This window comes from Coturnix japonica, chromosome 4, assembly GCF_001577835.2.
Source record: "Coturnix japonica isolate 7356 chromosome 4, Coturnix japonica 2.1, whole genome shotgun sequence".
NCBI lineage: Eukaryota > Metazoa > Chordata > Aves > Galliformes > Phasianidae > Coturnix > Coturnix japonica.
The window spans coordinates 5,809,055-5,822,827 of record NC_029519.1 but is presented as its reverse complement, the minus strand read 5'-3'; the positions used below and the strand labels follow the sequence as shown (position 1 = coordinate 5,822,827).

Genomic DNA, 13,773 nt, shown 5'->3' with positions numbered 1-13,773 from the left:
ATGTCATGCTGCAATTTTAGACAACGATAATCATTCTCCTTCAAAACAGTAAAACTAAATGTAATTTTTTTTCTAAAAACAGACCTGAATTGTTAATTTCATTCTGTTTAAATAACAGACAGACCTAGATTGTTAATTTCATTCTGTTTAAATAACAGATACTTCATTGGAGTTTTGTACAGAAGTCCAATTTTACTATTTGAAATACCAAACCAGTTTGTCAGTCATTAATGAGCTAACCAAAGAGGTTAAGAGGTGGAGAGAGATGATCATTTGACTATATAGACTATATAGATCATTTGACAGTATAAACTAGTTGAGATTAACATTCAGTTGAATACACAGCATTATGTAAGTATAAAGTAATACCACTAAAATATGATCATGCTATACTTTGCAGATGTTAATGAAAGTATAACCACAACAAAGGAATGTTTTCTGTTTCCAAGAGATAAACATATCAAACTTTGTTTTCAATACAGGGTTCTGCATGGCAGACAGGACTAACTATGCCATCCAAAGACAACTTGTCTCTTTGGCAGGTTGGATTTTTGTTTGGTTGGTTTTTTACGTATATAGATAGATAGAATGACTAGCTAAGGAGTAATTATCATCTACATAATAAATAGAAAATAAGGTAATTAATAAATTTTATACTTATTAAAACTAGTCCAATATGCTCTAATTGAACAAATTACTTTCCTCAAGGGTTTCTCCAGTGCAAATTCTTGAATGAGTATCAGAAATACAAAATGCATCCATTCACCAGAGAGCACATTCTTCCTCTGGTATCACTGCAAAACTCTGACTATTTGAGAAACATCCATGCAGTCCCAAGAAGGACAAACTGTACCAAACAAATAACAGTTGTTTAAAAAAGATGCATTTTTTTTAAACTAAAATGTCATTAAGCATCTATGACCAGATCAACTCCATAGAGCTCCACAGGATCCATTAAGTAACCTTCTTCCAACAAAAAAGCAAGTAACCTCATAACAAGCTAAATACACTAACAAAATATGCTACCAAGCATAGAGAATCAATTCACTGGAATGTTTTCAGAAATGTGACTTATATGTGCACGATTGCCCCGCAGAGCTAGATTAAACAGTGCTCATTTAGGCAAGATCACTTCGGAAAAAACGTCAATATTATTTGTTTCTAAATCAAAACAAGCATATCCAGACAAGCATTGCTTTTACTTAAACTGCTACCATAACAGGTTCAGCATTTTAGAACAACTGGCTAACATCCAGCGTTAAATTATCCAAACTGTTAACACAGATTTGTACTGGCATAACTCAACAACTGCATTTTCCACAGATGCTTTTAACCATGGAAAGAGGTGTCTAGGGCACCACAGATATCAGTGTGTTGTGTTTACTACTGTGTCCATGTTTTCATCTTGATGACATGGAACATGCCTCCTTGATCGTTCCCACTACAGGATACACAATGGTTTACATCTTGAAATGATCGCAGTGTTATTAACCCGGATTCCATTTGGATGAAATGAAGCCAGAAGATGGGTACAAGGAATATACCTGATGTATACTAAACCACTATGAGGGTTTTTTGTGTTTGTTTTTAGATTTTACAGAACAAGATTAGAACTATTTTCAAGTAAACATTCCCTTCCCACCCTGTAAATTAACTCACTCTATAGTCACCACTATAGTTGCTGACGGTTACATAGCCAAACTTTGATTGCACTCTGGAACCTCTCCAGGATTTACTTTATGAGAATCTTGGCACAACTTCTAAACAGCAACAACAAGAAAATCAAGCCTGCTTCAGCCATCTGGGTGGACTGCAGCAGTACGTCAAAAATTGGTGCTAATGTAGTTAAGAAGAACTGAATTGTTTGCAATAAATCTGCTTCATTCACTAACCTTATGTTGCTAAGAAAAGGTTTTATTATATTACTCCTACTTACTGCACAAAATCCACATTCGCATGGAGGATTATCCAAAGTAGTGAAACTATTTTGCACCTTTGTGCTAACATATGCATCTGCTATGACTATATTTTTTCAGACTTAAGTGCCCCACAGTGGGAAAGAAAGCTTCATTCTTTGAATTACAAACACAACTTCAGTATTTCTTCAGTAAATAGTTACCTTCTTTCATTTATGTTTTCTCGAAATGGTTACATATTTTTCTTCCCTTAATATAGGTCAAAATGCTTATCTATTGTAGCCAAAACGATTCGAATTGTGTTAAAATTTCAACATTGAAATTATTCCTCTTCCTCATCTGAGACTTTGGAGCTATCCATAAGCCCCAAGTGGCTTCCTTGTCAGGCTGAAGTATAAATCCCAATAACTTGAAATCATAAACTGATCCTTTTCCAAAATACCCCAGGCCCAGCTGTTAAGCAGCTCTTGCATTGCCACAAGAACAAATACAGTCTGAAAAAAGGCCCTTCAAAATACTTCCAGTTTAGAGGCATTTTTATTACTTATAAGAAACTTCAGTTACAGTGACCTTGATATTTTTCTGGGTTTTTATTTCGTGTTGTTGCTTCCATAGCAAAACATGGCCCGCTCTCTTTGCTTGAGAAAAATAAAAAAAATTAAAAAAATCAGCTCTCTCTCATCAGCAATATAGCATTGTTCATGCTTTTCCATTCTGTGTGTGTTGCATGAGCTTCATCAAATTAACTTTTCATCACAAGGATTTTTATTATGTTTACAGTTTCTGAAATAGTTCAACTTCTGACTGATGTTTGCTGTTCAAGTGTTGATATTTCAGTTTAATAGGCCCATCAGTTCTAAAGTGTATAACGTATCAGAATAAGACTTTAAGATTCATATTTTAGTACTTACTGGATATATGTAGTATTTTTTTAATTTGAAAACAAGTATAGTATTTCAGAGATCAGTATTCAGTGTGAACTTTTGAGAAGTGAAAGACTATAACACTGTTTTTTTTCAATAGGTATATGATAACTCTTTCACTACTTTATTAGTTATCTTGGGTGATATTACTCCAGTCATTAGCAAAAAAGATATTTCAGTTGACAGTAGCTAATATAGGACTGTTTCACTGTTTATTGTGATGAAGTTCAAGATAATTTCATCAGCATTTTTCTGGCACCAGAAGCGGTAAAACACTTTTTCAGGCTCTCAGTGCAACTACAATGAACATTCTATCTTCATAAAGCTCAAACGTGTTTCTTTTTCCTTACCTGAAAAAATGACTCCCTCTTTCCCTGTATTTGGCACTTGTCCCTGCTGACCCTACCTGCAAGAAAAAAAAGAAAATTGCAATGTATGATTATATTTGCAGGTTCAGTAGAATACCAATGCAAGCATTCCATAACCACGTCATACTTAGATGGTAAAAACCAACTCCTTTCCCAAACCACTCTGGACAACCTAAAAAACTATAAAGTATATCCTACTCCAAAACATCCTTCAGCCTACAGCTGTCACAGATCTATCCTCCCTCACTTCATCAGTGCTGGCAGTGCTGTTGCCATTGGGAGTGATGTTCCTATGGTCCCTGAAAGCAGTTCTATAGCAGTACACATCACTTAAATGCTAATTTAAAAGCCCCATCATGTTAGAAGAAGCAAACGCTGAAGGTTTTCATTTATCCACTGTTCTCAGAATAATACTTATTCAGAAAGAAAAAAAAAGAGACTTTTCATCAGAGCATGCAATAGTAGCCATTTATATGTAATTTTGATTTCTTGGTAAATAGCAGTCATGGAAAAAACACCTAACAAATAAAAGAAACTCAGATTGTATGAAGAGAAAAGCAGCAATATGTTAGTGGAACTAAAGTTACGAAACTCCGGATGGTAAATTTCTGAGGAAAAACTGGCTGCCTTCCAGTTTTAAGCATAATCTCTGAAACAAATGCCCACATATCTCTGCAGCTTTATTACTCTCTGTTGTTATTGTTGTTGTTTTTTAAAGGTTTCTTCAAACATTCAGTTCAAATTGAGCCATTTTCCTATAATGTGTAAAGTTACCTGTCAGAGGATAATTTACAATTTTATAACTGTCTAGCTTCACAATTCTACTGCTTAAATGCAAATATAAGCTAATGGCTTCAATTTTATGAAGCTTTTGAAAGCAATATCTAATCTCAGCCAACATGGAATTTTCTATATGGGATTTTTATTTCATCTTCCTCTAAACACTTCATCGCTTTTTTTTTTTTTTTTCATCCCCAAGGTGGGTTTTTGGTTTTGTTGTTTTTTTGTTTTTTTTTTAAACAAGAAATTTCAAGAAATGTGGAGGCTTCAGAAATGCTGTAAGATTTGTCTTTCTGAATAACTTTATTTCAGTCATCTTTTTCAAACAGAAACAAGAGATATGAGTTAAATTCTGCCATTAAAATATAAGTTTTGTTTACTTACAGCTTCTACGCTATTTCAAATACTTTAACTCTTCCAACATACTTATTTCCTGTATTTCACTACTTTTCCCTCCACAAAATAAGTACCTACGTTGATATGCTGCAGGATCCCTCTAAGAAAACTTTAAACTCAATGAAGCCAATGATATTTAATAATTGCACATTCTTTTCATATTTCTAGCATCAATTGTGTTCTACTGTATACTTTTCAAGTGTGTTCAGACATCTGATTGATATTCCAAGTGTGTTTTCTTGTATTGTATTTATGTAGCTACAGAAATCTGTAAAGAGCAACCTAATGAAAAAGACTGAGCTCATTGGAATTGTTTCACAAGAAAGAAGTTGAGAGAAGTATATAACTATTGAAATACATGACAGACTGCTGCTACAAAAAGGAGATACATATACATCGCCTTTGCAATTTATAGATAGTCATGGGTTAAACTGCAGCAGAAAATGTTTAGGTTAGACAGTGCTCTACCTTAGTACCTTTCAATGCTAACCATAATCCAGTCCTCAGACAGAACACAGAAATGCTTTAACCTTTATTGGATATAAATAACAGCCATTGCCCTCTAAGTGAGAAAGCAAATATTTTGAGCGTTGTTCACTGAAATTTATTTTTGACTGCATGTTGCATGATTCTAGAAATAGTAATTAGGAACTCAGCCACAAATACATAAACAGTTAATTAAACTATCTAAGTGGAACAGTGAAATTCAAGATACCTCATCTCACTGTGACAATCAAAACAGCATCAATTAAGTTTCAATCAAAGCAAAAATGGTTGTCCAGCGATGGGCCCTGCATTACTAGAAGAAGTATAGTCTTCCAGTTTTTGTAAGGAACAGTTTTATTATAGTGCTTTGCCCATTGCACATACTTTGAAATCAGAGTAATTATAATGAACACCAATAGTGACAGTTCTCTTAAACAAGCTTTCCAACTCTGGTACATTCTTTCTACCTAAAATGCTAAATATGAGCAATCAAGGTCAAAGAAATCATAATGGAATTTGAAGCAAGAAAGATACTTAAATATAAAAACAGCTAAAACACGGTGAAAGCAATGTATCAACCTTATTGCAACAGTCATTAGAAAAAAAAATACAAAAATCACAGTAGTCCATACAAGAAATCATTTGACAAGGTTCTTTTTTAGTAAATGTATTTTTAAAAGTGTGTTCTTTTTCACTTGTTGAAAAACCTGGAAAGGCAAGTACAATTATGTAGCTTCCTTAAGAACTACGCCCAATTATTTTTTTTCCTTTAACTGTGTGAGTAATTCTTTGGCAATAAGCCTTCAAAATTAAAAGGATGAACATTAAATTATGTGCAGAACAATTTAACAAAGACTGCTCAAGCAGCACACAGGAATAAAAATCTAAAGTTAGAACTTTATTTGGTCTCAGGTTTTCAAGTTGTCAGATAACATTCTATCAATTGCTGAATGTGCAGGTGCTCTGCTTCTGAGTGCTTCATACAATGCCCCTTCCATGGATACTCCCCATATTCAGATTTCCATTTAACAGTTTAAAGAAAACTAAGCTCTACAGGCTCTTAAATCATTTTAAACTCCAGATAGACAGCTTCCATATCAAGAATACAATCATTTATTATAGTACATAGACAAAAAAGCCCAAGTCTGTTCTATTTTCCACTGCTGTCCTCATTCTATCACTAAAAAACAAATCCACTTCAGGGCTTATCCTGAGCAGACATAACAATAATTAAACAGTGGGAAAGAGAAAAATTAAATAACTCAGCTTCAACAACAAAACATGAGAATACTGATACATTCATTTAGGTAGTACAAGCTTTCCACATGATATCATGAGGCTCCTCAAGAACATCAAAATACACCACCATCTGAATTGTATTGTGCACATTAACAAAATAGAAGTCACCTTGTAACAAATAAAAATAAGATTGTCTTATGCAGTGTTTTGAGCAGCTGCCCATTCACAAAACACAAAGATTGTACTGCTTTTACACCCCTACAGAAAAGCCATAACAGTGCCAGCAACATATAACTGGAATGCAAGTACATAATGTCACTTGAAGCTATGTTAAGTAAAAATGGACTACTAACTAAGGATAGAAGTAGCCTAGTAGCATCGAAGGTAGCCCAGTTGTCCATCCCTAACTTCATTAGGAAGAGGTAGAAATTATTCAATACAGAAATAATAACTGATCATTTGAAGAGTTCTAAAAGAAAATAAGTGGAAAATTAGTTGTACATATTTAGTAGTAAGACATTTAAACACTTAAAACTTAAATGAACAATCATTTCTGATCTCGAAATAGCAAAGCTCTTTTATTCATACTAAAAAGGATCATTATAATAATGTTATAATGAGCCACCTGCAAACTTTCTGAAACTTTTTCACTTCTAGACATACTTATGAGTCCATTAATGCCAAGAAACCTGAAAGCTGGAGATTTCAGGAAGATTATAACAGAATCAGAGAGCTTCCCACCTGTATAAAACTGGCTGTGAAGTCACACCATCACTAGGAGTGACAGGAGATCATTACAGAGTCAGGATGTTTCATTGATGAACATGGAACACTTTGGTGCTTTCATTTGCTTGTATCATCTGTAATGCTAATTGGCTCCTGTCCTGGTAGACTCAAATGAATCTAAGTAATGAACATGGAGACTGAATTACATTTCATTCATTTTGTGGGTAAAGCATTTAAGTCTTCATAACCAGCCCTGGAAATTCTTCTACAGTTCCCAATTTAAAGAAAAAAACCTCAAATCTAGCACTGATGAATCACACAATTTCACATTACTACTTTTTGCCTAAACCAATATTCACCCTTCTTTGAATTTCACACAGAGCTGGTTTTACCCCCCTCCTGCCTTCCCTCCCTCCCTACTTTATTAGAGAAGTATTTGGAATAGATCAAACTATCCATGGTTCTGCAGAGCAGGGATTAGGGTGGGTAACACCAGTGCTCCCTGTAAAACTGTTAGAGAGTGGAAAGTTTGCAAAAGTAGCAGTCCTCCTGCTGTCATCATAAAAAGAAAAAAAAAAAGAAAAAAACACCAAGAACAAAAATAAAGTTCACATTATTTTTCAAATGATGACAAAATGTTTTCAATGTAAATAGTGTTGGAATGGCATTTTGACATTTATGGTAATGCCCAGGATGAAAAACCCCGCATGAAGTGGCAGGTACAATAAGAATACATGTGTCAGGAGACAAGTGCAGGAGCCCAGGTCACAGGGAGCATCCGTCTGTCCTTGTTGAGGGTCTATGGACTGCTAAGAGTGGAGAGAGTTTCTACGGGAATTATGTTTATGCAGGAGGATGATAACTTTAGATGCAGGAACAGGTGAGGAGAAAAAACTAACTACTGTGTGCTTGCCTGATCTCACAGGCGACATTTTAGGCACCTGAATCATTCCCACAAAAACAAAAAAAAAGTATGAGGGAAAGAAAAAAAGTCCACAGGGCCAGCCATCAGAAACCTGCATTTTTCAGAGACAAGGACAATTTGATGATTATGTGTCTCTTTCACCATTGTGGTAGACCTGGCTTTGAGAAATGTGAAATTCAAGTTTAAGTGAACTCATCTATTAACCATACAGCAGCTGACCTAGCTATCTCTAAACTGTTGCACTTTACGTCTTCAAGAGGTTGGTACTGTGCAGAATAACAGCTCCCAACTTCTCTAACACCCACTGAAGTCTGAAAATGAAAAAGGAATTTTTAAGAACTTGCAATTTTGTTGAATCCTTTTGTGAATCCACCTACCTACAGAAAAGAAATTATACTACAGAAATAACTTAATAATATAATTAAAACATAGATCAAATAGCAGCATATTCAGATAGTGCATTTACATGAAATGAAGCAGCAAGCAGCAACTCTTCATTTAGTTGAAGAGAACAAAACAACCCCACTGCCCCCCACCCCCTACCCCCCCCTACATCCGCCCCCCTCCGAAAAAAAATATATGTATTACACTAAAATATATGTATTACACTAAAATATATGTATACACTAAAATGCATGAGGATCTCTTTAAAAACCAAGACTTAATTTGCATGTTATATTGTACTTGGTAAGCATGGAAGCTGTATAAACTATTTACTAGATTGCTGTCATTTGCAGTCTGAGGGACAAAGTGTGCTCAGTTTAATGCAAATTCAAAATTTTTGAGATCTAAGTACCAAGGATCAATTTCATAATCTGCATAAAGGACTAGATAATGTTATTACATCCTCAACTCAGTGTGACCCTTTTTACACCACATGATGTGCTCTTTATTTTTGCTCAAGTTCTCTCTTCTCCACCCTTTAAAATCTCCTGAGTTTACAGGTAAATAATCTACAGCTTTTCTAGCAGCCACAGATTGTTATTCACCAGGATTTTAAGTACAAATAAAGTACAAGGAAATCATTCCAAACTGCTTGCAAGCACACATTTGGTAGTTGTGCTAGGAAAAATGGCTTACTCAATAAAAACTACCACAATATAACTGCCTCGATATTTTAAATTCCTGCTTCCTGCAGGATATTCGCACAACTAGAAAATCATTGTAGGTGTGTTAGCTTTATTGGATGTCCAGAGTTACAAAGTCCAGCTGAATCACTTTACAGTCCAGCTCATTTTTAGAATTTTACTTGTGCACTTGTCTTTAGGGCTTGCAACATGACTGAACTAAATATTAAATAGGAAATTTCTAAGACATTTTGTGAATCAAAGTTACAGATACGACCACACTAAGTCAATTTTCCTACCACTTTCAAAGGTATTTCTCAAGAAAAAGAAATGAATCCTTCATTTAAATATATATTTGAGTATGGAATTAACATAAAAGAAAATCAAAATTGTGGCAAAGTCCACCATTAAATATGAATCAAAGTTGCTTAAGAGATGAAAGAAAAATCCCCAGTCAACTTCATCTTTTATCAAGGCTAATTTAAATAGTGAGTTTAGCAGATCCACTTAAAAAAAAAGATTCCCACTACACAGAATTGGAGCAATCTTTAAAATATGGTATTGGCCTTTTAGGGTTTGGAGGATATAGGGTGAATTATGTCTCCAGTACAGAAAAAGAAGCAGCTTGTTTATGCTGGTTATACTGGAGATTTCCTCATTGAAAACCTATACTTTCATGATTTTTATGTTTTAGAAAGACAACCCTAAATTGCTCGTGCATGTTAAATGAAGAAAAAACTTATTCAAATTACATTAAAGCAATTAAATTGTATATTGTTGACATCCTTTGCAGCCAGCACTTCAGCCTCTTCCTCATGTGATCTCAATCCTTTATTTCCATACTACAGATTATACATCTTGAAACAACTTCTAAAGAGGGAAGATTTATATTAGATATCAGGGGAAGTTTTCCACCAAGAGGGTGGTGATGTGCTGGCACAGGCTGCCCAGAGAGTTTGTGAGTGCCCTACCACAGAGGTGTTCAAGACCAGGTTGAATGGGGCCCTGGGCAGCCTGATCTAGTGCTTTACCTATGGGCAACCCTACCTATGCAGAAGGTTTGGAACTTGATAATCCTTTATGTTTCTTTCAACCCAAGCTATCCTGTGATTCTGATTCAGTATGGCACATTTAACTTGGGATCAAGAAATCAGTGGTGACACATTTTCCTAATCTTGACTTTTCTTATGGTAAAAGACACATTCATATTTCAGTGCTCTCACTGCTTAGCACGCACACTTTAAAAAGAAACTAATTCCAATACACTTTGTCAAGGACTACTTTATTAACAAAATGGAGAGTCATCACATTGTTTGAGTTATGGGGCTTGTAACATCAGTCATCTAAATTCAGCTAAGTGCTAGTGCAGATGAATCAGCATCTACTGTTTCCATTTTTAGCCACCAGCATATCATTTAAGAAAAATTTTGAGCTTCAGCCCAGCTTCAACATAGGTGATATTGTGAAAATAATTTCTTGATCATACAAAGTTTCAAGGTAGTACCCAAACTTAAAGCACATTTTTCTTTCCCTTGCTCACATTAAAAGGTTGCAGAAACATAGAATGGCTTGAGTTGGAAGGAACCTTAAAGATCATCCTGTTCCAACCCCTCTGCCATGGGCTGGTTGATCCCCACTTGACTGGGCTGCCCTAGGCCCCATACAATCTGGCCTTGAATAATTCCAGGGAAGGAACATCCAAAATCCTCAGGGCACATAAAAAGAGATTTAAAAAAAATTAAAATCCACCCTTCAACACAGGGAGACATAGCTCCATTCGGTACCTTGAAGAAAATGACAACCACAGGTTAAATTTAGGATTAGTAAGAAATTTGTAAATCCTAACTCTTCCAAATATAAATTTAAACACTATTAAAGAAAAGGCTGATAGTAATGTTCAGCATGATCTGCCATATTAGAAGACTGTAAAAGCCTGCAAAACACAAAGAATTAAAAGTCTCATTATATTGTTACACCAAATAATTAATTCGTTTGCACTTAATGTCTATTAGAAGCCCAACAGCAAAATTATTCCACCATATGTAGGTTTTCTGCATTAAGTTTGCCTGATGCTGCTTTAACTTAGATAAACTACTTGCAGCTTATTGCTGAGCATTTCAATGTCGTACAGAAAAACACCAGGCCAACAAACTCATCAGATATATTCAGTGAACAAAACAAAAAGTTTGCAAGGAACATTTATCAGCCTAGAACTATACTGAACATTGAATAATATAGGAGAGCATACACTACATCCATTGACTGAATAAGAACTGCTGTTACATGCCTAATCACTGTAAATTTGAACATTTTTCTTTCCCAGAGGGAGAGGAAAGTCTCAAAGAAATTTACTGGAAATGCATATTTTGAGGTCGAACATCATTAAGGTTTAGGGAATTAAGATAAAATCAGGGACAATAAATATCAAAATGAATCAGATACACAGACATAGTATAGGGCCTAAATTCTTAGTTTATAACCTTTGGTTTAGAAGTAACTGTTTTCTGCAATGTATGCACCAGCCTCATTTCCAAAAGCTGTGAAATGGAAAGATTAAGAAAAAGTAATAAAAATAAAAATCACTGTATCTGTCTTTATATCCATTATATCTATTACTGCAGAACTTTCACAGCATCACAAAGAAATGTAGCTATTCTGTACTCCAGAAGTTTTAAATCCATGACTTGAGTGCTACAGCTTATAAATTCCATAGTAGAATCCCCAATTACTGCATATTAGCTTGTAAAAGCTCTAAAAATAAATTTGGAGATCAAAGAACCTAAATTAATTTTATATCTGGATAACATTTTGTTCATTATATAGGACTTCTTGGCTCCTTTTATCTGTAGTCTTTAACTGATCATTTTGGCCATGTCAGTAGACAGAATATTAATTGTTCCAGGACAATATTATTTTCCATTTCATGAAGTGACTGGCATTACTTTCTTTATTTCTATGGATAAGATAATGTATCCAGAAATATGGTTAATCCCAGGGTTAAGGTACTTAGTTCAGAAAAATGTTGATAGTGTTAATCATGTTTTGAATGGTGAAGTCAGCAAAGAGGAAAGTTTTGATTATCATTCATTACAAAAACAGTCTTGACGCAGTATTTTATCTTTTGCAAAATATTTACTTGATATTTCAGCTCCATTACAGTAACAAAGATACTTGTATTCAAGTGGGTTCTTACAAACCCAGTCAAAGTTAGCTATTTCAGAATACCACTACACAACAAGGCTTTAAAACTCTCCTGTTATTTGTTCATTAAGACAGACAAGCAGAGAGACAGGAATACAGGCATCTGTTCTATAACTATTAGATGCAAAGAAATACCATTTTCATTTAAAAAAAAACCAAAACCTAAAGCTAAGTAGCCTCTCTTTCATAAACAAACCAGTCTGGTTACAGCTGCCAGGAAAACTATAATCCTGAAACTAAAGAGATTTGAGTAAATTAGTTCTGTTCCACACTGACAAAGAAAATTCTTGCTGCTCAGTAGTGTTTTAAAACCAAAAAACAAACCAAACAACCACAAAAAAAAAAAAAAACCAAACAAAAACCAAACCAACCAACCAACCAAAACCCAATAACAAAAAACAAAACAAACAGAACCCATTCAAAATCTTAGAACTCCTGAAGTATAAACCATCTAACTCCAAAGGCTAAAGCACTCAGGACAGTTAAAAACAGTAAAAACAGGTTTTTCACAGTCAAAAAGTGCCCTCAGCTTTGTTTATTCTCAGACTCACAAACCACCTTTCTGATTGAAAAGAAATTCCATCCTACATATTCAAAATATATAGTTTGCAGCATTTATCTAACTCCTACATACACAAAGTGCTGCCATGACAACAACACTGGATGCTGGAAGTGAGTTAAATAGATCATATTCTGCAGCTATATGCACGGTTCTGACATCCAAGTATGATCATTCCAACTTACATCTAATGACAAATTTGCTACCCTGAGAAAAAAAAACCAAACATCTGGAAACATAAGGATGTTCTCTTCTTTACAGTCCTTAGCCAGTTGCTGGCATGTTCATGATCAATTACTGGATCTGCTACTGCTTGAGAATATCTTAGAGTTACACATCTAATCTCTGTTAGCTTGGTCCAAATGATCCTAGAATGCATAACAGTAGAACTAACGGTGTGGGCTCACAGGGGCAAGACATAGGTTGCATATAAAATTTCATGAGATTTTATCCTAATTTCTGACTGCTTCTCTGGGTTGTAGCCAGATCTTTCCATCTTAGGAAAGGAAAATAAAAACCCCAAATAAAAGATCTTAATTTCTTATCTTTCCTCTTATAAGCATTTCTGATATGAAATGTTAGAGGTAAATATATTTAATAAAAGCAAGTCATGAAGTTTTACAAGGTGAACAATCAGCATATTAAGATGAACAACTGAGTCAGTTAAACTTTGTGAGTCAACAGACCTATGGTAACAACAAAACAAAACCACATCCCACTCCCTACTCCCACAAAAAACAAAGGCCCTGAAATTTTCCTGCTTGCATACTTCCTATCCTAAAGCATTAGAATTATGGATGTAAAAATTGTAGTAATAATGGGAGTTGGAAAGGACTATTTGTCTTTGCCCTGACCTGGTGACAGCCTGGAGTAAACAAGTACATAGAGGGCTTCTCATCATGGAGCTTTTATGTCTGCTCCTTAACTGCTGGCTGAAACCAAAGTATACATACCAGCTTCATTACACCCTGTCTGAAAAGCTTGCTTACAAAAACAACAACCAACACCAGAAAATATGACCTTGGAGCATGGCTGCCACTTCCCTTATGTTGCAAATCAGTTTTTCTTGGCTAAAGCTAACTGATTCTTTACATCACAACATAAAGCCTTTAATCTCATTCAATTTTTTTTTTTTTTTAAATTTGTGTCAATTAATATAAACAAAGCCTTGTTTCAAATTAATTTAC

The 13,773-nt window shown here is 34.7% G+C and overlaps 1 long non-coding RNA gene across 2 annotated transcripts in view; it reads right to left on the bottom strand.

Annotated features, from left to right (window-relative positions):
* The window catches only part of LOC107312710, a 76,134-nt gene that overhangs the window by 27,181 nt on the left and 35,180 nt on the right, over positions 1-13,773 (bottom strand). The window contains exons 3-4 of one of the 2 annotated variants that reach the window (XR_001554588.2): positions 3,190-3,245; positions 2,477-2,554 (exon numbers count right to left, since the gene is read on the bottom strand). This is a non-coding gene — a long non-coding RNA (uncharacterized LOC107312710). Of the gene's footprint in view, positions 1-2,476; positions 2,555-3,189; positions 3,246-13,773 lie in introns of those variants that run through there. The other variant, XR_001554587.2, reaches the window with a different exon arrangement.